General features: G+C 41.7%; 1 pseudogene; it reads left to right on the top strand.

Moving 5' to 3' along the window:
- Positions 1–25,273, top strand: part of LOC148521898 (monofunctional C1-tetrahydrofolate synthase, mitochondrial-like) — a 137,748-nt pseudogene that overhangs the window by 951 nt on the left and 111,524 nt on the right.

The following is a 25,273-nucleotide window of genomic DNA, read 5'->3' as shown; positions in this document are numbered from 1 at the left end:
CCGAACCTCAGACTGCAGCCGGGAATCAAGGGGACAGGTAAGGTGGATCCCCGCTCTCGGGGACCCGTGTGTATGCGCAGTCTTACCTCCGGACTTGGGAGACAGACCGGAGGTGCTGACGTGGACACCGGTTCGTCCAGGACTCCACTAGTCCACCAGGGCATAAATACTACAGGCGCAGGGCATTTTGTAGGGAATCCCCCTCTAAATTAAATATACCTGCACTTGTAAGAGCTGTAAAATCTATTCTTCAAATAGAAGAGACAGAACCTGATCCTAAGGCAAAACAGTCATCGTTTAGACGCCCAAAAAAGTTATTTTACCAGAATTTCCTTTCAGCTATCGGATCATATGAGTGCATTGAATGGGAAGTTCCCCCAGCAGTGGATTCCCACGTGACACGTTTAGTCAAGAATGCTACCTTACCTATCCATACGGCAACCTCATTGAAGGAGACTAGGGATAGAAGGATGGAAGCTTGTCTAAATTCTATATACTCTCTTACAGGAGCTATTACTAGTCCTGCTAGGGCTTCGTCCTGGGTGGCTAAGGCCATTGAGAGTTGGGCAGAGGCCTTAGAAGAGTAATTTCCCTCTGATGCTTCGAGGGAACAGCTGTCCTACATATCTCACATTAGAGATGCAGCCTCCTATTTGGGTGAAGCAGCTATGGATACAGCTCTCATAGCCTACAAAGCATCTGCCACTTTCGTAGTAGCTGGCCATATTGTTTGGCTTCGCTCATGGAAGGCAGATGCGGACTCTAGAAAGGCTTTGGAGTCTCTGCCTTATTCAGGAGATATCCTGTTTGGTCCACAATTGGACAAAATTGTGATAACCTTAGCAGCCTCCAAGACGGCTTTCCTGCCCCCTGCATATAATGCAAAGCCTCGGACGTCATCCTTTCCGTCCTTTTTGTCTTCAAGGAAAAGCTAAATGCCAGTCCTTTTCAAGGCATCAAATACGGGTTCCAAGCCTAGGCCCAAGCAGAACAGGGCCACTAGACCTCCACATACCAAATCTGTGGATAAACCCTCAGTCTGACAGGGCAGGCCTCTCCCTGGGGGCTCCCAGGGTGGGAGGCCGACTTCTTCAATTCGCCCAGTTCTGGTGACAGACCACAACAGACGCCTGGGTAAGAGAAGTGGTCTCTCGTGGATGTGCCCTATCCTTCCTGAGATGACCCCACTAGCAGTTCTTTTGCACAGGCCCTCCATAGGACCCAAGCAAGGCCCTGCTGTTCCAAAAGGCCATTCAGTCCTTACTGCTCTCAGGAGTAATTATTCCAGTACCCTCAGCACAGCAAGGAAAGGGCTATTATTCTACCCTTTTCTAAGTTCAAAAACCCAACGGGTCTCATGGACCTATTTTCAACCTCAAGTCTCTGAACAAGTTTATCAGGGTGCCCAGGTTTCGTATGGACACCCTCCGCTCTCTTATTCTGGCTAAGGAGCCTGGGGATTTTATGGTGTCTTAGGACATTCAAGAGGCTTACCTACATGTACCTATAGTACCTTCTCATCAACAATATCTTCGGATTGCTATACTACAGCAACATTACCAATTTTAGGCTCTGCCCTTCGGCCTTTCAACAGCTCCTCTGGTCTTTACCAAGATCATGGAAGTTATGGTTGCCTATCTTCGGCGTCAAGTGATCAGACTGCTCCCATATTTAGATGACCTCTTGCTGTTGGCCAGCTCTCCAGAAGTTCTTCACCGCCATCTAGAAATAACCATTGCCTTTCTGCAAACGCACTATTGGCTGATCAACTGGAAAAAGTCTTCCTTAACACTTTCTCAAAGAACGGTACATCTGAGAGCTCTCCTGGATTCCCAGGTTCAGAGAATCTTCCTAACACCAGACAAAATCTTGGTACTGCAACAACGCTTACGTAGACTACTACATAGTCGCTGAGTGTCTATTCATTCTGCAATCCAGATTCTGTGGTCCATGGTGTCCACCTTTGACATGGTGGAGTTCGCTCAGTTTCACTCCAGGCCCCTACAACACCTGATCCTCTCCAGGTGGAATGGACTGCCTTATCTGCTCAGATCACAGATGATGAGACCAGGGGTGCACCTGTCTCTAGCCTTGTGGCTACAGACGCCCCACTTGAACAAGGGACGCCCCTTTTGGATCCCAACTGGGTATTCCTTATCATGGACGCAAGCCTCTGAGGGTGGGGCGCGGTGACCGGCCAGCACTACTTCCAGGGCCGAGGCGATCTTACCAATCAACGTCCTGGAACTCTGGGCCTGATTCAGAGCCGGACGCTCTGACCAGAGTGCTCGCTCTGAATCAGGGCCGTCCTAGCTGAAAATGGTGCGGCCTCCTGGTTGCTCGCATAGCTGTGGGTGACCACCCACAGCTATAGCGAGCGTCCATGATGGTGGTCGCGATGGTCAAGACCATCTTGACCATCGGGCTTGCGACGAGACCCTGCTGGTATCAGAGCCAAAAACACTCCCACTGACATCACTAGTGATGTCAGTGGGGCCGGACCCAGACGGTAGGCGTTCCCATGGGAACGCCTCCGTCTGGGCAGCCACGCCCCTGGCACGCCCACCAAAGGGGGCGTGCTGTCACTCACCATCGACAGCACGCGCCCTTTGGTGCGAGACCCCGAGCGATGGCTTCCCCATCGCTCGACGGGTCTCGCGCATGCGCACGACGGAGGCGCCTCCGTCGTGCGCATGCGCACTTCGACACCATCTACACACTTGCGAGCGCTCGAGAGCGGGTGAGAATCAGGCCCTCTGAGCCATCTACAGAGCTTTCACTCTGGCTCAGGATATTCTTCAGAGAAGGCCAGGACAAGTACAGTCCGACAATACCATGGCAGTGGCCTACCTCAATCATCAGGGAGGCACTGGAAGAAGTGTCCCACAACTATTTAGGATGGGTTTCAAGGCATTCCTTAAAGAGGTTGCATACCCTGCCCAATTGCATTATTTAATGCTATCATCCTGCAGACTTGGAAGCAGTGGGGTGCACCTGCAGAACAGGTAACCATTATGAATGGATTAAAAATGACATATTTGGCTGACATTCAATTACGAGACGCCTAATTCAGTCTGCCAAGTCTCCCAGGTAATTGCTCGATCTTATGATCCTGTGCTGCTGACGCGGTAATAAAAAAAGCCAAAGCGTGGGGTCCTCCTGTCACCTAGTCCAAGCCTATTCTGCAGGGGGATGTGTGCCTCTTCCCTAGGAAAAAAAAACAGCCAGAGGCATCATCACTAGGGTCTTTGGAGCCCAGGGCAAGTCGAAGAACGGCGTGCCCCCCCATACACACATATAGAAAAACATATATGCGCCTTTGGCGTACACTAAAAACATGGGCGTGGTCACATACCAAAGGGGTGTGGCCACTGAAAATGGGGCGCACCATTCATGACTCGTCACCCATTTCTCGTCACTCTGGGAACATTACTTTCCAATCCATATGCACCTTACCTATACGGTGGTTTCTCAAAATGTGGAACCTCTGAAGAAATATATCCTCCATGGGAAGACAGCATCTTCAGTCGGCATTCACTATTCATGTAGGTCACATCGTCCGGAAGATTCCTGTTTGTGTTGGAATATTAGCAGGATCATCATCTTACAACAGCGGTTCAACCATACTCGTTCCCCCTGTGTAACTTCCTGCCCCCTGCATCTCTTACCCACACCATCACCTCCCCAGACACACACAGACATACAAAAGCCTACACAGAGACATACACCTCTTTCACAATTTATATCAATTTGGAAATTATACTCTGCATAGCCTCCTAGTGCCCAGAGGGACGGGCAGTCCTTCAAGCCATGGGTCCCCAAAGGTTTCCTCCACAGGGGTTTTTTCCTCTCCAGAGTGCTGAAGGATGACTCTTTGTGAGTCACGAGGCTTCCACCATCTTGGTCCTCTTATAGGACAAGCTTCTAAGAGCCTCCGGCTAATCTTGGGCGCTAATTTATTTTACAGTGCAGAGTAAAAATAAAGTGTTGTTTTCCTTCTGCTAAAAATTCATAATAAATATATTTTAAAAATTGATTTTGCTTGATGTGGTCTTTGTTTTTTTTTCATAATGGAGGCTCTTAGAAGATTAAGAGCCTGTGAGGTTTAACAAAGTAAATTAGGTCATAAACTCTTCTTAAATACTGTATATCTGCGACTACAGAATCAGGAATATGGTCTTACTTCGTACTTGTTGTTACCCACTTGTCTCCTTTACAACTATGGTAAAATGTGTTGCATGGAAAATATTAAGAAGATCCAGTGACATTTTGCAATTTTTTTTACAAAGAAACAAAATCTGACCAAAACAAAGAAATTAAAATTAAAAACAAAATTGTTATGTTAATTTCATGACATTCAAAGCACTAAAGGCCTTGTATTCTGAATGACATCAAATATTTCTATGAAGCTCATATGGATTACTGGCACCTCAGGAGTGATATGATAACTTTGGGCTGTGGTAAGGGTCCCAATGACAAATAATTTGTTTACGCACAATCCGGGTCAAAATCTTACAGGGATTCCTACCGTGTATTTCTTTTCTCATATAAATATTAAGTAATGAATATATGCAAATAATCTTCATACAGAACATGGTGCAATTTATATGTTGGTACTACTAAGATTGCTTACCAAATTCATCATTTACTAAATCTCCAATCTTCTGTTTTCTTTCACCCAAAATCTGTTTCACGCCTCCCAGAACCATACTGAAAATAGAAATTAAGATTTTATAATCTTCGCACTACATAGTAGCTTAAGGTTATGACCTAATGGCAATGTGCAGGATATGGTGGTGGTAAATGATGTCATTGGGGAAGTGGTCAAGTCCAGAAAGGACACAAAATATGAAAGAGACCAGGTGAAATAGAAATCTAAAATGTTTTCAAACATATATACCCTTCTGTGCTGGACAAAATGAAGCAAACAACATATGGAAGGTTACTGTCCCTTTAAATAACAAACATTTAGGATGGTTTTCAAGGTATTCCTTAAAGAGGTTGCATACCCTGCCCAATTGCATTATTTAATGCAATCATCCTGCAGACTTGGTAGCAGTGGGGTGCACATGCAGAACAGGTAGCCATTATGAATGGATTAAAAATTACATATTTGGCTGACATTCACTTACGAGATACCTAATTCAGTCTGCCAAGTCTCCCAGGCAATTGCTCGATGTTATGATCCTGGACCGCTGACGTGATAATAAAAAAAGCCAAAGCGTGGGGTCCTCCTGTCACCTAGTCCAAGCCTATTCTGCAGGGGGATATGTGCCTCTTCCCTAGGAAAAAAAACAGCCAGAGGCATCATCACTAGGGTCTTTGGAGCCCAGGGCAAGTCAAAGAACGGCGTGCCCCCCCCCATACACACATATAGAAGAACATATGCGCGCCTTCGGCGCGCACAAAAAACATGGGCATGGTCACATACCAAAGAAAAGTGGCCACTGAAAATGGGGCGCGCCATTCATGACACGTCACCCATTTCTCATCACTCTGGGAACATTACTTTCCAATCCATATGCACCTTACCTATACGGTGGTTTCTCACAATGTGGAACCTCTGAAGAAATATATCCTCCATGGGAAGACGGCATCTTAAGTCGGCATTCACTATTCATGTAGGTCACATCGTCCAGAAGATTCCTGTTTGTGTGGGAATATTAACAAGGTCTTCATCTTACAACAGCGGTTCAACCAGACTCGTTCCCCCTGTGTAACTTCCTGCCCCCTGCATCTCTTACCCACACCATCACCTCCCCAGACACACACATACATACAAAAGCCTACACAGAGAGATACACCTCTTTCACACAAATGCAGCCAGCCAAATAAAACTGCTTGCGTATGCAGGCGCTTTTAGCACTACAAGTGCCTGCATACCCATGGCTGAAAAAGCATGCTAAGGCTTGAAGAAATCATCCAAGACCTGCTGGGACCTGTAGTGTCACAGAAAAAAAAACACAAAAACCCACGAACTTTGTGACAAAATGGTTGATTTGACTAAATACTTCCCCAAACCTTGTTTAACCAATTTAATCTACTTGGCCTACACGTATGCAGAGAATTAGACCGGCAGTGTTGGAGTGATACCACAAGGTAAATACTTAAAATTTTGTCATCTTGGAAGAAGTGGAACTTGCCAAAGAGACCCTGGGGTTATGTTAGGAAAGAGGGTTACTTTCCAGTGCTGGAATGTAAACCCAGAATAAACTACTCTACTTTAACTGTGGGTTTACAATTCAGCGCCAGAGTGTAATTAATCCTCTTTACTGCACATACAAGCCCCTTCCTTCCCGCATTCTGCATCTCCAGACTCAAGGATGCACAAGTCAGGGATACACAGAGTGTTAAATGGACGCTGGGATACGCATTTTTCATGTGCATGAGATGTCTAAAAAAGCACATTTTACACTCTAAATAAAGGCCTTACATCAACTGTAAACGACCCCCAGAGTGTATATTTAGCACAGTGGGCCTAATCTGTATAGTGGCCAAGCATAACAGGGATATATTGCAGACTGATCAAGTTACATTAGGCTAAACTGAATTTTTATCAATCCTGAAGGTCTACCGTATAATGGGCATTATGGGTCCTCCACCATATCTTCATCATGGCCAATTATTTTCTAAACTGGGAACAGAGACTATTTGGGGAGATTCAATTAGCAGCACGTTTCCATCAGAATATTGCACGCTGATGTAATGCTGGTCATCCTGCAGGAAAACCTTGCACGGCTTTGCTCCCACCTATAAAGGTGCAGAAATAACTAGTCTTGGCCTAGCTATTAATGTCATTTCAATATATAATAACCATCCTAACAGTATTTAAATTGTGTTTTTTATATTCATTTAATCCCTTGCTTGTTTTCTACCCAAGTAGCAGTCTTGACAAATGAAAATTGGACACAAGCAGAAGGTTAATGAAATGAGAAAGGGCAGATAGGAACTGAGTCACTGAATGAGTGGATGCAGTAAAAGAGAACTTTGGCGAATAAGGAAATGGCAAAGGGACAGATACGTAATAAATGGCAGGTGTATCGTGGGAAGCAGAGGTGATGGAGGAATATAAACATATCACACATCAGTAGAGCTTATTTTATGCACTTCTCCTTTAAGGAATGTAGAACACGAGTGAGGTCATGCTGTGATGTCATAATGGTAACTCTTTGCTGTTGCTACCACTCTAGTCTTAACCACCCAGGACATGGACATAGCATTATCATTGCTGTCATTAACATACTCCATATACATCTCTTGCACCCAGCCCACTGAGGGAAAGATATCCGCTTGAGGTAAGTATCTCATCAAAGACAAGGGCGTTTCAGTTGGATGTGCCTGCAGACTTGAAGCTTGACTACCCTAAAATATGACCTTGAGCTTGTTTATTTCTATAATTGGAGGTTCTAGCAGCACAGCACATCTATCGTAATGTAGCAGCCATTCCGGTTATCTCTGTGCTTCTCAAAAGGGGATGACCATCCTCTTCAGCAAATTGCGCAGCTTTGTGAGGAATGTAAATTGGGTAATGTCAGGAGATGTGGACAGGAGCTATATTAATGACGTCAGCCAATGTTATTTATTAATGTGGTGAAATGTATACTGTATTTCAGTGTCAAACGTTCATATTTTAAATCAATTTGGAAATTATACTCTGCATAGCCTCCTAGTGCCCAGAGGGATGGGCAGTCCTTCAAGCCATGGGTCCCCAGAGGTTTCCTCCACAGGGGGTTTTTCCTCTCCTGAGTGCTGAAGGATGACTCTTTGTGAGTCACGAGGCTTCCACCATCTCGGTCCTCTTATAGGACAAGTTTGTAAGAGCCTCCGGCTAATCTTGGGCGCTAATTTATTTTACAGTGCAGAGTAAAAATAAAGTGTTGTTTTCCTTGTGCTAAAAATTCATAATAAATATATTTTAAAAATTGATTTTGCTTGATGTGGTCTTTGTTTTTTTTTCATAATGGAGGCTCTTAGAAGATTAAGAGCCTGTGAGGTCTAACAAAGTGAATTAGGTCATAAACTCTTCTTAAATACTGTATATCTGCGACTACAGAATCAGGAATATGGTCTTACTCCGTACTTGTTGTTACCCACTTGTCTCCTTTACAACTATGGTAAAATGAGTTGTATGGAAAATATTAAGAAGATCCAGTGACATTTTGCAATTTTTTTTACAAAGAAACAAAATCTGACCAAAACAAAGAAATTAAAATTAAAAACAAAAATGTTATGTTAATTTCATGACATTCAAAGCACTAAAGGCCTTGTATTCTGAATGACATCAAATATTTCTATGAAGCTCATATGGATTACTGGCACCTCAGGAGTGATATGATAACTTTGGGCTGTGGTAAGGGTCCCAAAGACAAATAATTTGATTACGCACAATCCGGGTCAAAATCTTACAGGGATTCCAACCGTGTATTTCTTTTCTCATATAAATATTAAGCAATTAATATATGCAAATAATCTTTATACAGAACATGGTGCAATTTATATGTTGGTACTACTAAGATTGCTTACCAAATTCATCATTTACTAAATTTCCAATCTTCTGTTTTCTTTCACCCAAAATCTGTTTCACGCCTCCCAGAACCATACTGAAAATAGAAATTAAGATTTTATAATCTTCGCACTACATAGTAGCTTAAGGTTATGACCTAATGGCAATGTGCAGGATATGGTGGTGGTAAATGATGTCATTGGGGAAGTGGTCATGTCCAGAAAGGACACAAAATATGAAAGAGACCAGGTGAAATAGAAATCTAAAATGTTTTCAAACATATACCCTTCTGTGCTGGACAAAATGAAGCAAACAACATATGGAAGGTTACTGTCCCTTTAAATAACAAACATTTAGGATGGTTTTCAAGGTATTCCTTAAAGAGGTTGCAAACCCTGCCCAATAGCATTATTTAATACAATCATCCTGCAGACTTGGTAGCAGTGGGGTGCACCTGCAGAACAGGTAGCCATTATGAATGGATTAAAAATTACATATTTGGCTGACATTCACTTACGAGATACCTAATTCAGTCTGCCAAGTCTCCCAGGCAATTGCTCAATGTTATGATCCTGTGCCGCTGACGTGATAATAACAAAAGCCAAAGCATGGGGTCCTCCTGTCACCTAGTCCAAACCTATTCTGCAGGGGGATATGTGCCTCTTCCCTAGGAAAAAAACAGCCAGAGGCATCATCACTAGGGTCTTTGGAGCCCAGGGCAAGTCGAAGAACGGCGTGCCCCCCCATACACACATATAGAAAAGCATATGCGCGCCTTTGGCGCGCACAAAAAACATGGGCGTGGTCACATACCAAAGGGGCGTGGCCACTGAAAATGGGGCACGCCATTCAGGACACGTCACCCATTTCTCATCACTCTGGGAACATTACTTTCCAATCCATATGCACCTTACCTATACGGTGGTTTATCACAATGTGGAACCTCTGAAGAAATATATCCTCCATGGGAAGACGGCATCTTAAGTCGGCATTCACTATTCATGTAGGTCACATCGTCCGGAAGATTCCTGTTTGTGTGGGAATATTAACAAGGTCTTCATCTTACAACAGCGGTTCAACCAGACTCGTTGCCCCTGTGTAAATTCCTGCCCCCTGCATCTCTTACCCACACCATCACCTCCCCAGACACACACAGACATACAAAAGCCTACACAGAGACATACACCTCTTTCACACAAATGCAGCCAGCCAAATAAATAAAACTGCTTGCGTATGCAGGCGCTTTTAGCACTATAAGTGCCTGCATACCCATGGCTGAAAAAGCATGCTAAGGCTTGCAGAAATCATCCAAGACCTGCTGGGACCTGTAGTGCCACAGAAAAAAAACACAAAAACCCACGAACTTTGTGACAAAATGGTTGATTTTACTAAATACTTCCCCATACCTTGTTTAACCAATTTAATGTTCTTGGCCTACACGTATGCAGAGAATTAGACCGGCAGTGTTGGAGTGATACCGCAAGGTAAATACTTTAAATTTTGTCATCTTGGAAGAAGTGGAATTTACCAAAGAGACCCTGGGATTATGTTAGGAAAGAGGGTTACTTTCCAGTGCTGGAATGTAAACCCAGAATAAACTACTCTACTTTAACTGTGGGTTTACAATTCAGTGCTAGAGTGTAATTAATCCTCTTTCCTGCACATACAAGCCCCTTCTTTCCCGCATTCTGCATCTCCAGACTCAAGGATGCACAAGTCAGGGATACACAAAGAGTGTTAAATGGACGCTGGGATACGCATTTTTCATCTGCATGAGATGTCTTAAAAAGCACATTTTACACTCTAAATAAAGGCCTTACATCCAACTGTAAACGACCCCCAGAGTGTATATTTAGCACAGTGGGCCTAATCTGTATAGTGGCCAAGCATAACAGGGATATATTGCAGACTGATCAAGTTACATTAGGCTAAACTGAATTTTTATCAATCCTGAAGGTCTACCGTATAATGGGCATAATGGGTCCTCCACCATATCTTCATCATGGCCAATTATATTCTATACTGGGAACAGAGACTATTTGGGGAGATTCAATTAGCAGCACGTTTCCATCAGAATATTGCACGCTGATGTAATGCTGGTCATCCTGCAGGAAAACCTTGCACGGCTTTGCTCCCACCTATAAAGGTGCAGAAATAACTAGTCTTGGCCTAGCTATTAATGTCATTTCAATATATAATAACCATCCTAACAGTATTTTCACTCTAAATTGTATTTTTTATAATCATTTAATCCCTTGCTTGTTTTCTACCCAAGTAGCAGTCTTGACAAATGAAAATTGGACACAAGCAGAAGGTTAATGAAATGAGAAAGGGCTGATAGGAACAGAGTCATTGAATGAGTGGATGCAGTAAAAGAGAACTTTGGCAAATAAGGAGATGGCAAAGGGACAGATACGTAATAAATGGCAGGTGTATCGTCGGAAGCAGAGGTGATGGAGGAATATAAACATATCACACATCAGTAGAGCTTATCTTATGCACTTCTCCTTTAAGGAATGTAGATCACGAGTGAGGTCATGCTGTGATGTCATAATGGTAACTCTTTGCTGTTGCTACCACTCTAGTCTTAACCGCCCAGGACATGGACATAGCATTATCATTGCTGTCATTAACATACTCCATATACATCTCTTGCACCCAGCCCACTGAGGGAAAGATATCCGCTTGAGGTAAGTATCTCATCAAAGACAAGGGCGTTTCACTTGGATGTGCCTGCAGACTTGGAGCTTGACTACCCTAAAATATGACCTTGAGCTTGTTTATTTCTATAATTGGAGGTTCTAGCAGCACAGCACATCTATCGCAATGTAGCAGCCATTTCGGTAAACTTGGTGCTTCTCAAAAGGGGATGACCATCCTCTTCAGCAAATTGCGCAGCTTTGTGAGGAATGTAAATTGGGTAATGTCAGGAGATGTGGACAGGAGCTATATTAATGACGTCAGCCAATGTTATTTATTAATGTGGTGAAATGTATACTGTATTTCAGTGTCAAACGTTCATATTTTAAATCAGTTTGGAAATTATACTCTGCATAGCCTCCTAGTGCCCAGAGGGACGGGCAGTCCTTCAAGCCATGGGTCCCCAGAGGTTTCCTCCACAGGGGGTTTTTCCTCTCCTGAGTGCTGAAGGATGACTCTTTGTAAGTCACGAGGCTTCCACCATCTTGGTCCTCTTATAGGACAAGCTTGTAAGAGCCTCCGTCTAATCTTGGGCGCTAATTTATTTTACAGTGCAGAGTAAAAATAAAGTGTTGTTTTTCTTCTGCTAAAAATTCATAATAAATATATTTTAAAAATTGATTTTGCTTGATGTGGTCTTTGTTTTTTTTCATAATGGAGGCTCTTAGAAGATTAAGAGCCTGTGAGGTTTAACAAAGTAAATTAGGTCATAAATTCTACTTAAATACTGTATATCTGCGACTACAGAATCAGGAATATGGTCTTACTTCGTACTTGTTGTTACCAACTTGTCTCCTTTACAACTATGGTAAAATGAGTTGTATGGAAAATATTAAGAAGATCCAGTGACATTTTGCAATTTTTTTTACAAAGAAACAAAATCTGACCAAAACAAAGAAGAAATTAAAATAAAAAATAAAAATGTTATGTTAATTTCATGACATTCAAAGCACTAAAGGCCTTGTATTCTGAATGACATCAAATATTTCTATGAAGCTCATATGGATTACTGGCACCTCAGGAGTGATATGATAACTTTGGGCTGTGGTAAGGGTCCCAATGACAAATAATTTGTTTACGCACAATCCGGGTCAAAATCTTACAGGGATTCCTACCGTGTATTTCTTTTCTCATATAAATATTAAGTAATGAATATATGCAAATAATCTTCATACAGAACAGGGTGCAATTTATATGTTGGTACTACTAAGATTGCTTACCAAATTCATCATTTACTAAATCTCCAATCTTCTGTTTTCTTTCACCCAAAATCTGTTTCACGCCTCCCAGAACCATACTGAAAATAGAAATTAAGATTTTATAATCTTCGCACTACATAGTAGCTTAAGGTTATGACCTAATGGCAATGTGCAGGATATGGTGGTGGTAAATGATGTCATTGGGGAAGTGGTCAAGTCCAGAAAGGACACAAAATATGAAAGAGACCAGGTGAAATAGAAATCTAAAATGTTTTCAAACATATATACCCTTCTGTGCTGGACAAAATGAAGCAAACAACATATGGAAGGTTACTGTCCCTTTAAATAACAAACATTTAGGATGGTTTTCAAGGTATTCCTTAAAGAGGTTGCATACCCTGCCCAATTGCATTATTTAATGCAATCATCCTGCAGACTTGGTAGCAGTGGGGTGCACCTGCAGAACAGGTAGCCATTATGAATGGATTAAAAATTACATATTTGGCTGACATTCACTTACGAGATACCTAATTCAGTCTGCCAAGTCTCCCAGGCAATTGCTCGATGTTATGATCCTGTACCACTGACGTGATAATAAAAAAAGCCAAAGCGTGGGGTCCTCCTGTCACCTAGTCCAAGCCTATTCTGCAGGGGGATATGTGCCTCTTCCCTAGGAAAAAAAACAGCCAGAGGCATCATCACTAGGGTCTTTGGAGCCCAGGGCAAGTCAAAGAACGGCGTGCCCCCCCCCATACACACATATAGAAAAACATATACGTGCCTTTGGCGCGCACAAAAAACATGGGCATGGTCACATACCAAAGAAAAGTGGCCACTGAAAATGGGGCGCGCCATTCATGACACGTCACCCATTTCTCATCACTCTGGGAACATTACTTTCCAATCCATATGCACCTTACCTATACGGTGGTTTCTCACAATGTGGAACCTCTGAAGAAATATATCCTCCATGGGAAGACGGAATCTTAAGTCGGCATTCACTATTCATGTAGGTCACATCGTCCAGAAGATTCCTGTTTGTGTGGGAATATTAACAAGGTCTTCATCTTACAACAGCGGTTCAACCAGACTCGTTCCCCCTGTGTAACTTCCTGCCCCCTGCATCTCTTACTCACACCATCACCTCCCCAGACACACACAGACATACAAAAGCCTACACAGAGACATACACCTCTTTCACACAAATGCAGCCAGCCAAATAAATAAAACTGCTTGCATATGCAGGCGCTTTTAGCACTACAAGTGCCTGCATACCCATGGCTGAAAAAGCATGCTAAGGCTTGAAGAAATCATCCAAGACCTGCTGGGACCTGTAGTGTCACAGAAAAAAAAACACAAAAACCCACGAACTTTGTGACAAAATGGTTGTTTTGACTAAATACTTCTCCAAACCTTGTTTAACCAATTTAATCTACTTGGCCTACACGTATGCAGAGAATTAGACCGGCAGTGTTGGAGTGATACCACAAGGTAAATACTTAAAATTTTGTCATCTTGGAAGAAGTGGAACTTGCCAAAGAGACCCTGGAGTTATGTTAGGAAAGAGGGTTACTTTCCAGTGCTGGAATGTAAACCCAGAATAAACTACTCTACTTTAACTGTGGGTTTACAATTCAGCGCCACAGTGTAATTAATCCTCTTTCCTGCACATACAAGCCCCTTCCTTCCCGCATTCTGCATCTCCACACTCAAGGATGCACAAGTCAGGGATACACAAAGAGTGTTAAATGGATGCTGGGATATGCATTTTTCATGTGCATGAGATGTCTAAAAAAGCACATTTTACACTCTAAATAAAGGCCTTACATCAACTGTAAACGACCCCCAGAGTGTATATTTAGCACAGTGGGCCTAATCTGTATAGTGGCCAAGCATAACAGGGATATATTGCAGACTGATCAAGTTACATTAGGCTAAACTGAATTTTTATCAATCCTGAAGGTCTACCGTATAATGGGCATTATGGGTCCTCCACCATATCTTCATCATGGCCAATTATTTTCTAAACTGGGAACAGAGACTATTTGGGGAGATTCAATTAGCAGCACGTTTCCATCAGAAAATTGCACGCTGATGTAATGCTGGTCATCCTGCAGGAAAACCTTGCACGGCTTTGCTCCCACCTATAAAGGTGCAGAAATAACTAGTCTTGGCCTAGCTATTAATGTCATTTCAATATATAATAACCATCCTAACAGTATTTTAATTTTAAATTGTGTTTTTTATATTCATTTAATCCCTTGCTTGTTTTCTACCCAAGTAGCAGTCTTGACAAATGAAAATTGGACACAAGCAGAAGGTTAATGAAATGAGAAAGGGCTGATAGGAACAGAGTCATTGAATGAGTGGCTGCAGTAAAAGAGAACTTTGGCAAATAAGGAGATGGCAAAGGGACAGATACGTAATAAATGGCAGGTGTATCGTGGGAAGCAGAGGTGATGGAGGAATATAAACATATCACACATCAGTAGAGCTTATATTATGCACTTCTCTTTTAAGGAATGTAGAACACGAGTGAGGTCATGCTGTGATGTCATAATGGTAACTCTTTGCTGTTGCTACCACTCTAGTCTTAACCGCCCAGGACATGGACATAGCATTATCTTTGCTGTCATTAACATACTCCATAAACATCTCTTGCACCCAGCCCACTGAGGGAAAGATATCCGCTTGAGGTAAGTATCTCATCAAAGACAAGGGCGTTTCACTTGGATGTGCCTGCAGACTTGGAGCTTGACTACCCTAAAATATGACCTTGAGCTTGTTTATTTCTATAATTGGAGGCTCTAGCAGCACAGCACATCTATCGCAATGTAGCAGCCATTCGGGTAAACTCGGTGCTTCTCAAAAGGGGATGACCATCCTCTTTAGCAAATTGCGCAGCTTTGTGAGGAATGTAAATTGGGTAATGTCAGGAGATGTGGACAGGAGCTATATTAATGACGTCAGCCAATGTTATTTATTAATGTGGTGAAATGTATACTGTATTTCAGTGTCAAACATTCATATTTTAAATCAATTTGGAAATTATACTCTGCATAGGCTCCTAGTGCCCAGAGGGACGGGCAGTCCTTCAAGCCATGGGTCCCCAGAGGTTTCCTCCACAGGGGGTTTTTCCTCTCCTGAGTGCTGAAGGATGACTCTTTGTGAGTCACGAGGCTTCCACCATCTTGGTCCTCTTATAGGACAAGCTTGTAAGAGCCTCCGTCTAATCTTGGGCGCTAATTTATTTTACAGTGCAGAGTAAAAATAAAGTGTTGTTTTCCTTGTGCTAAAAATTCATAATAAATATATTTTAAAAATTGATTTTGCTTGATGTGGTCTTTGTTTTTTTTCATAATGGAGGCTCTTAGAAGATTAAGAGCCTGTGAGGTCTAACAAAGTAAATGAGGTCACAAACTCTTCTTAAATACTGTATATCTGCGACTACAGAATCTGGAATATGGTCTTACTCCGTACTTGTTGTTACCCACTTGTCTCCTTTACAACTATGGTAAAATGAGTTGTATGGAAAATATTAAGAGGATCCAGTGACATTTTGCAATTTTTTTTACAAAGAAACAAAATCTGACCAAAACAAAGAAGAAATTAAAATTAAAAACAAAAATGTTATGTTAATTTCATGACATTCAAAGCACTAAAGGCCTTGTATTCTGAATGACATCAAATATTTCTATGAAGCTCATATAGATTACTGGCACCTCTGGAGTGATATGATAACTTTGGGCTGTGGTAAGGGTCCCAATGACAAAAACTTTGTTTACGCACAATCCGGGTCAAAAATCTTACAGGGATTCCTGCCGTGTATTTCTTTTCTCATATAAATATTAAGTAATAAATATATGCAAATAATCTTCATACAGAACATGGTGCAATTTATATGTTGGTACTACTAAGATTGCTTACCAAAATCATCATTTACTAAATTTCCAATCTTCTGTTTTCTTTCACCCAAAATCTGTTTCACGCCTCCCAGAACCATCCTGAAAATAGAAATTAAGATTTTATAATCTTCGCACTACATAGTAGTTTAAGGTTATGACCTAATGGCAATGTGCAGGATATGGCGGTGGTAAATGATGTCATTGGGGAAGTGGTCAAGTCCAGAAAGGTCACAAAATATGAAAGAGACCAGGTGAAATAGAAATATAAAATGTTTTCAAACATATATACTCTTCTGTGCTGGACAAAATGAAGCAAACAACATATGGAAGGTTACAGTCCCTTTAAATAGCAAATATTTAGGATGGTTTTCAAGGTATTCCTTAAAGAGGTTGCATACCCTGCCCAATTGCATTATTTAATGCAATCATCCTGCAGACTTGGTAGCAGTGGGGTGCAGCTGCAGAACAGGTAGCCATTATGAATGGATTAAAAATTACATATTTGGCTGACATTCACTTATGAGACACCTAATTCAGTCTGCCAAGTCTTCCAGGCAATTGCTCGATGTTATGATCCTGTGCCGCTGACGTGATAATATAAAAAGCCAAAGCGTGGGGTCCTCCTGTCACCTAGTCCAAACCTATTCTGCAGGGGGATGTGTGCCTCTTCCCTAGGAAAAAAAACAGCCAGAGGCATCATCACTAGGGTCTTTGGAACCCAGGGCAAGTCAAAGAACGGCGTGCCCCCCCCGTACACACATATAGAAAAGCATATGCGCGCCTGTAGCGCGCACAAAAAACATGGGTGTGATCACATACCAAAGGGGCGTGGCCACTGAAAATGGGGCGCGCCATTCATGACACGTCACCCATTTCTCATCACTCTGGGAACATTACTTTCCAATCCATATGCACCTTACCTAGACAGTGGTTTCTCACAATGTGGAACCTCTGAAGCAATATATCCTCCATGGGAAGACGGCATCATAAGTCGGCATTCACTATTCATGTAGGTCACATCGTCCGGAAGATTCCTGTTTGTGTGGGAATATTAACAAGGTCTTCATCTTACAACAGTGGTTCAACCAGACTCGTTCCCCCTGTGTAACTTCCTGCCCCCTGCATCTCTTACCCACACCATCACCTCCCCAGACACACACAGACATACAAAAGCCTACACAAAGACATACACCTCTTTCACACAAATGCAGCCAGCCAAATAAATAAAACTGCTTGCGTATGCAGGCGCTTTTAGCACTACAAGTGCCTGCATACCCATGGCTGAAAAAGCATGCTAAGGCTTGAAGAAATCATCCAAGACCTGCTGGGACCTGTAGTGCCACAGAAAAAAAACACAAAACCCCACGAACTTTGTGACAAAATGGTTGATTTGACTAAATACTTCCCCAAACCTTGTTTAACCAATTTAATGTACTTGGCCTACACGTATACAGAGAATTAGACCGGCAGTGTTGGAGTGATACCGCAAGGTAAATACTTAAAGTTTTGTCATCTTGGAAGAAGTGGAACTTGCCAAAGAGACCCTGGGGTTATGTTAGGAAAGAGGGTTACTTTCCAGTGCTGGAATGTAAACCCAGAATAAACTACTCTACTATAATTGTGGGTTTACAATTCAGTGCCAGAGTGTAATTAATCCTCTTTCCTGCACATACAAGCCCCTTCCTTCCCGCATTCTGCATCTCCAGACTCAAGGATGCACAAGTCAGGGATACACAAAGAGTGTTAAATGGATGCTGGGATATGCATTTTTCATGTGCATGAGATGTCTTAAAAAGCACATTTTACACTCTAAATAAAGGCTTTACATCCAACTGTAAACGACCCCCAGAGTGTATATTTAGCACAGTGGGCCTAATCTGTATAGTGGCCAAGCATAACAGGGATATATTGCAGACTGATCAAGTTACATTAGGCTAAACTGAATTTTTATTAATCCTGAAGGTCTACCGTATAATGGGCATAATGGGTCCTCCACCATATCTTCATCATGGCCAATTATATTCTATACTGGGAACAGAGACTATTTGGGGAGATTCAATTAGCAGCACGTTTCCATCAGAATATTGCACGCTGATGTAATGCTGGTCATCCTGCAGGAAAACCTTGCACGGCTTTGCTCCCACCTATAAAGGTGCAGAAATAACTAGTCTTGGCCTAGCTATTAATGTCATTTCAATATATAATAACCATCCTAACAGTATTTTCATTCTAAATTGTATTTTTTATAATCATTTAATCCCTTGCTTGTTTTCTACCCAAGTAGCAGTCTTGACAAATGAAAATTGGACACAAGCAGAAGGTTAATGAAATGAGAAAGGGCTGATAGGAACTGAGTCATTGAATGAGTGGATGCAGTAAAAGAGAACTTTGGCAAATAAGGAGATGGCAAAGGGACAGATACGTAATAAATGGCAGGTGTATCGTGGGAAGCAGAGGTGATGGAGGAATATAAACATATCACACATCAGTAGAGCTTATTTTACGCACTTCTCCTTTAAGGAATGTAGATCACGAGTGAGGTCATGCTGTGATGTCATATTGGTAACTCTTTGCTGTTGCTACCACTCTAGTCTTAACCGCCCAGGACATGGACATAGCATTATAATTGCTGTCATTAACATACTCCATATACATCTCTTGCACCCAGCCCACTGAGGGAAAGATATCCGCTTGAGGTAAGTATCTCATCAAAGACAAGGGCGTTTCACTTGGATGTGCCTGCAGACTTGGAGCTTGACTACCCTAAAATATGACCATGAGCTTGTTTATTTCTATAATTGGAGGTTCTAGCAGCACAGCACATCTATCGCAATGTAGCAGCCATTCCGGTAAACTTGGTGCTTCTCAAAAGGGGATGACCATCCTCTTCAGCAAATTGCGCAGCTTTGTGAGGAATGTAAATTGGGTAATGTCAGGAGATGTGGACAGGAGCTATATTAATGACGTCAGCCAATGTTATTTATTAATGTGGTGAAATGTATACTGTATTTCAGTGTCAAACGTTCATATTTTAAATCAATTTGGAAATTATACTCTGCATAGCCTCCTAGTGCCCAGAGGGACGGGCAGTCCTTCAAGCCATGGGTCCCCAGAGGTTTCCTCCACAGGGGGTTTTTCCTCTCCTGAGTGCTGAAGGATGACTCTTTGTAAGTCACGAGGCTTCCACCATCTTGGTCCTCTTATAGGACAAGCTTGTAAGAGCCTCCGTCTAATCTTGGGCGCTAATTTATTTTACAGTGCAGAGTAAAAATAAAGTGTTGTTTTTCTTCTGCTAAAAATTCATAATAAATATATTTTAAAAATTGATTTTGCTTGATGTGGTCTTTGTTTTTTTTCATAATGGAGGCTCTTAGAAGATTAAGAGCCTGTGAGGTTTAACAAAGTAAATTAGGTCATAAATTCTTCTTAAATACTGTATATCTGCGACTACAGAATCAGGAATATGGTCTTACTTCGTACTTGTTGTTACCCACTTGTCTCCTTTACAACTATGGTAAAATGAGTTGTATGGAAAATATTAAGAAGATCCAGTGACATTTTGCAATTTTTTTTACAAAGAAACAAAATCTGACCAAAACAAAGAAGAAATTAAAATAAAAAACAAAAATGTTATGTTAATTTCATGACATTCAAAGCACTAAAGGCCTTGTATTCTGAATGACATAAAATATTTCTATGAAGCTCATATGGATTACTGGCACCTCAGGAGTGATATGATAACTTTGGGCTGTGGTAAGGGTCCCAATGACAAATAATTTGTTTACGCACAATCCGGGTCAAAATCTTACAGGGATTCCTACCGTGTATTTCTTTTCTCATATAAATATTAAGTAATGAATATATGCAAATAATCTTCATACAGAACAGGGTGCAATTTATATGTTGGTACTACTAAGATTGCTTACCAAATTCATCATTTACTAAATCTCCAATCTTCTGTTTTCTTTCACCCAAAATCTGTTTCACGCCTCCCAGAACCATACTGAAAATAGAAATTAAGATTTTATAATCTTCGCACTACATAGTAGCTTAAGGTTATGACCTAATGGCAATGTGCAGGATATGGTGGTGGTAAATGATGTCATTGGGGAAGTGGTCAAGTCCAGAAAGGACACAAAATATGAAAGAGACCAGGTGAAATAGAAATCTAAAATGTTTTCAAACATATATACCCTTCTGTGCTGGACAAAATGAAGCAAACAACATATGGAAGGTTACTGTCCCTTTAAATAACAAACATTTAGGATGGTTTTCAAGGTATTCCTTAAAGAGGTTGCATACCCTGCCCAATTGCATTATTTAATGCAATCATCCTGCAGACTTGGTTGCAGTGGGGTGCACCTGCAGAACAGGTAGCCATTATGAATGGATTAAAAATTACATATTTGACTGACATTCACTTACGAGATACCTAATTCAGTCTGCCAAGTCTCCCAGGCAATTGCTCGATGTTATGATCCTGTACCACTGACGTGATAATAAAAAAAGCCAAAGCGTGGGGTCCTCCTGTCACCTAGTCCAAGCCTATTCTGCAGGGGGATATGTGCCTCTTCCCTAGGAAAAAAAACAGCCAGAGGCATCATCACTAGGGTCTTTGGAGCCCAGGGCAAGTCAAAGAACGGCGTGCCCCCCCCCATACACACATATAGAAAAACATATACGCGCCTTTGGCGCGCACAAAAAACATGGGCGTGGTCACATACCAAAGAAAAGTGGCCACTGAAAATGGGGCGCGCCATTCATGACACGTCACCCATTTCTCATCACTCTGGGAACATTACTTTCCAATCCATATGCACCTTACCTATACGGTGGTTTCTCACAATGTGGAACCTCTGAAGAAATATATCCTCCATGGGAAGACGGCATCTTAAGTCGGCATTCACTGTTCATGTAGGTCACATCGTCCAGAAGATTCCTGTTTGTGTGGGAATATTAACAAGGTCTTCATCTTACAACAGCGGTTCAACCAGACTCGTTCCCCCTGTGTAACTTCCTGCCCCCTGCATCTCTTACCCACACCATCACCTCCCCAGACACACACAGACATACAAAAGCCTACACAGAGACATACACCTCTTTCACACAAATGCAGCCAGCCAAATAAATAAAACTGCTTGCATATGCAGGCGCTTTTAGCACTACAAGTGCCTGCATACCCATGGCTGAAAAAGCATGCTAAGGCTTGAAGAAATCATCCAAGACCTGCTGGGACCTGTAGTGTCACAGAAAAAAAAACACAAAAACCCACGAACTTTGTGACAAAATGGTTGTTTTGACTAAATACTTCTCCAAACCTTGTTTAACCAATTTAATCTACTTGGCCTACACGTATGCAGAGAATTAGACCGGCAGTGTTGGAGTGATACCACAAGGTAAATACTTAAAATTTTGTCATCTTGGAAGAAGTGGAACTTGCCAAAGAGACCCTGGAGTTATGTTAGGAAAGAGGGTTACTTTCCAGTGCTGGAATGTAAACCCAGAATAAACTACTCTACTTTAACTGTGGGTTTACAATTCAGCGCCACAGTGTAATTAATCCTCTTTCCTGCACATACAAGCCCCTTCCTTCACGCATTCTGCATCTCCACACTCAAGGATGCACAAGTCAGGGATACACAAAGAGTGTTAAATGGATGCTGGGATATGCATTTTTCATGTGCATGAGATGTCTAAAAAAGCACATTTTACACTCTAAATAAAGGCCTTACATCAACTGTAAACGACCCCCAGAGTGTATATTTAGCACAGTGGGCCTAATCTGTATAGTGGCCAAGCATAACAGGGATATATTGCAGACTGATCAAGTTACATTAGGCTAAACTGAATTTTTATCAATCCTGAAGGTCTACCGTATAATGGGCATTATGGGTCCTCCACCATATCTTCATCATGGCCAATTATTTTCTAAACTGGGAACAGAGACTATTTGGGGAGATTCAATTAGAAGCACGTTTCCATCAGAAAATTGCACGCTGATGTAATGCTGGTCATCCTGCAGGAAAACCTTGCACGGCTTTGCTCCCACCTATAAAGGTGCAGAAATAACTAGTCTTGGCCTAGCTATTAATGTCATTTCAATATATAATAACCATCCTAACAGTATTTTAATTTTAAATTGTGTTTTTTATATTCATTTAATCCCTTGCTTGTTTTCTACCCAAGTAGCAGTCTTGACAAATGAAAATTGGACACAAGCAGAAGGTTAATGAAATGAGAAAGGGCTGATAGGAACAGAGTCATTGAATGAGTGGCTGCAGTAAAAGAGAACTTTGGCAAATAAGGAGATGGCAAAGGGACAGATACGTAATAAATGGCAGGTGTATCGTGGGAAGCAGAGGTGATGGAGGAATATAAACATATCACACATCAGTAGAGCTTATATTATGCACTTCTCTTTTAAGGAATGTAGAACACGAGTGAGGTCATGCTGTGATGTCATAATGGTAACTCTTTGCTGTTGCTACCACTCTAGTCTTAACCGCCCAGGACATGGACATAGCATTATCTTTGCTGTCATTAACATACTCCATAAACATCTCTTGCACCCAGCCCACTGAGGGAAAGATATCCGCTTGAGGTAAGTATCTCATCAAAGACAAGGGCGTTTCACTTGGATGTGCCTGCAGACTTGGAGCTTGACTACCCTAAAATATGACCTTGAGCTTGTTTATTTCTATAATTGGAGGCTCTAGCAGCACAGCACATCTATCGCAATGTAGCAGCCATTCGGGTAAACTCGGTGCTTCTCAAAAGGGGATGACCATCCTCTTTAGCAAATTGCGCAGCTTTGTGAGGAATGTAAATTGGGTAATGTCAGGAGATGTGGACAGGAGCTATATTAATGACGTCAGCCAATGTTATTTATTAATGTGGTGAAATGTATACTGTATTTCAGTGTCAAACATTCATATTTTAAATCAATTTGGAAATTATACTCTGCATAGGCTCCTAGTGCCCAGAGGGATGGGCAGTCCTTCAAGCCATGGGTCCCCAGAGGTTTCCTCCACAGGGGGTTTTTCCTCTCCTGAGTGCTGAAGGATGACTCTTTGTGAGTCACGAGGCTTCCACCATCTTGGTCCTCTTATAGGACAAGCTTGTAAGAGCCTCCGTCTAATCTTGGGCGCTAATTTATTTTACAGTGCAGAGTAAAAATAAAGTGTTGTTTTCCTTGTGCTAAAAATTCATAATAAATATATTTTAAAAATTGATTTTGCTTGATGTGGTCTTTGTTTTTTTTCATAATGGAGGCTCTTAGAAGATTAAGAGCCTGTGAGGTCTAACAAAGTAAATGAGGTCACAAACTCTTCTTAAATACTGTATATCTGCGACTACAGAATCTGGAATATGGTCTTACTCCGTACTTGTTGTTACCCACTTGTCTCCTTTACAACTATGGTAAAATGAGTTGTATGGAAAATATTAAGAGGATCCAGTGACATTTTGCAATTTTTTTTACAAAGAAACAAAATCTGACCAAAACAAAGAAGAAATTAAAATTAAAAATAAAAATGTTATGTTAATTTCATGACATTCAAAGCACTAAAGGCCTTGTATTCTGAATGACATCAAATATTTCTATGAAGCTCATATGGATTACTGGCACCTCTGGAGTGATATGATAACTTTGGGCTGTGGTAAGGGTCCCAATCACAAAAACTTTGTTTACGCACAATCCGGGTCAAAAATCTTACAGGGATTCCTGCCGTGTATTTCTTTTCTCATATAAATATTAAGTAATAAATATATGCAAATAATCTTCATACAGAACATGGTGCAATTTATATGTTGGTACTACTAAGATTGCTTACCAAAATCATCATTTACTAAATTTCCAATCTTCTGTTTTCTTTCACCCAAAATCTGTTTCACGCCTCCCAGAACCATCCTGAAAATAGAAATTAAGATTTTATAATCTTCGCACTACATAGTAGTTTAAGGTTATGACCTAATGGCAATGTGCAGGATATGGCGGTGGTAAATGATGTCATTGGGGAAGTGGTCAAGTCCAGAAAGGTCACAAAATATGAAAGAGACCAGGTGAAATAGAAATATAAAATGTTTTCAAACATATATACTCTTCTGTGCTGGACAAAATGAAGCAAACAACATATGGAAGGTTACAGTCCCTTTAAATAGCAAATATTTAGGATGGTTTTCAAGGTATTCCTTAAAGAGGTTGCATACCCTGCCCAATTGCATTATTTAATGCAATCATCCTGCAGACTTGGTAGCAGTGGGGTGCAGCTGCAGAACAGGTAGCCATTATGAATGGATTAAAAATTACATATTTGGCTGACATTCACTTATGAGACACCTAATTCAGTCTGCCAAGTCTTCCAGGCAATTGCTCGATGTTATGATCCTGTGCCGCTGACGTGATAATATAAAAAGCCAAAGCGTGGGGTCCTCCTGTCACCTAGTCCAAACCTATTCTGCAGGGGGATGTGTGCCTCTTCCCTAGGAAAAAAAACAGCCAGAGGCATCATCACTAGGGTCTTTGGAACCCAGGGCAAGTCAAAGAACGGCGTGCCCCCCCCGTACACACATATAGAAAAGCATATGCGCGCCTGTGGCGCGCACAAAAAACATGGGTGTGATCACATACCAAAGGGGCGTGGCCACTGAAAATGGGGCGCGCCATTCATGACACGTCACCCATTTCTCATCACTCTGGGAACATTACTTTCCAATCCATATGCACCTTACCTAGACAGTGGTTTCTCACAATGTGGAACCTCTGAAGCAATATATCCTCCATGGGAAGACGGCATCATAAGTCGGCATTCACTATTCATGTAGGTCACATCGTCCGGAAGATTCCTGTTTGTGTGGGAATATTAACAAGGTCTTCATCTTACAACAGTGGTTCAACCAGACTCGTTCCCCCTGTGTAACTTCCTGCCCCCTGCATCTCTTACCCACACCATCACCTCCCCAGACAC

Source organism: Taudactylus pleione, unplaced genomic scaffold, assembly GCF_031769625.1.
Source record: "Taudactylus pleione unplaced genomic scaffold, aTauple2 ptg000154l, whole genome shotgun sequence".
NCBI classification, from domain to species: domain Eukaryota; kingdom Metazoa; phylum Chordata; class Amphibia; order Anura; family Myobatrachidae; genus Taudactylus; species Taudactylus pleione.
The sequence above is the reverse complement of the archived record's forward strand: the minus strand, read 5'-3'. Positions and strand labels throughout refer to the sequence as shown.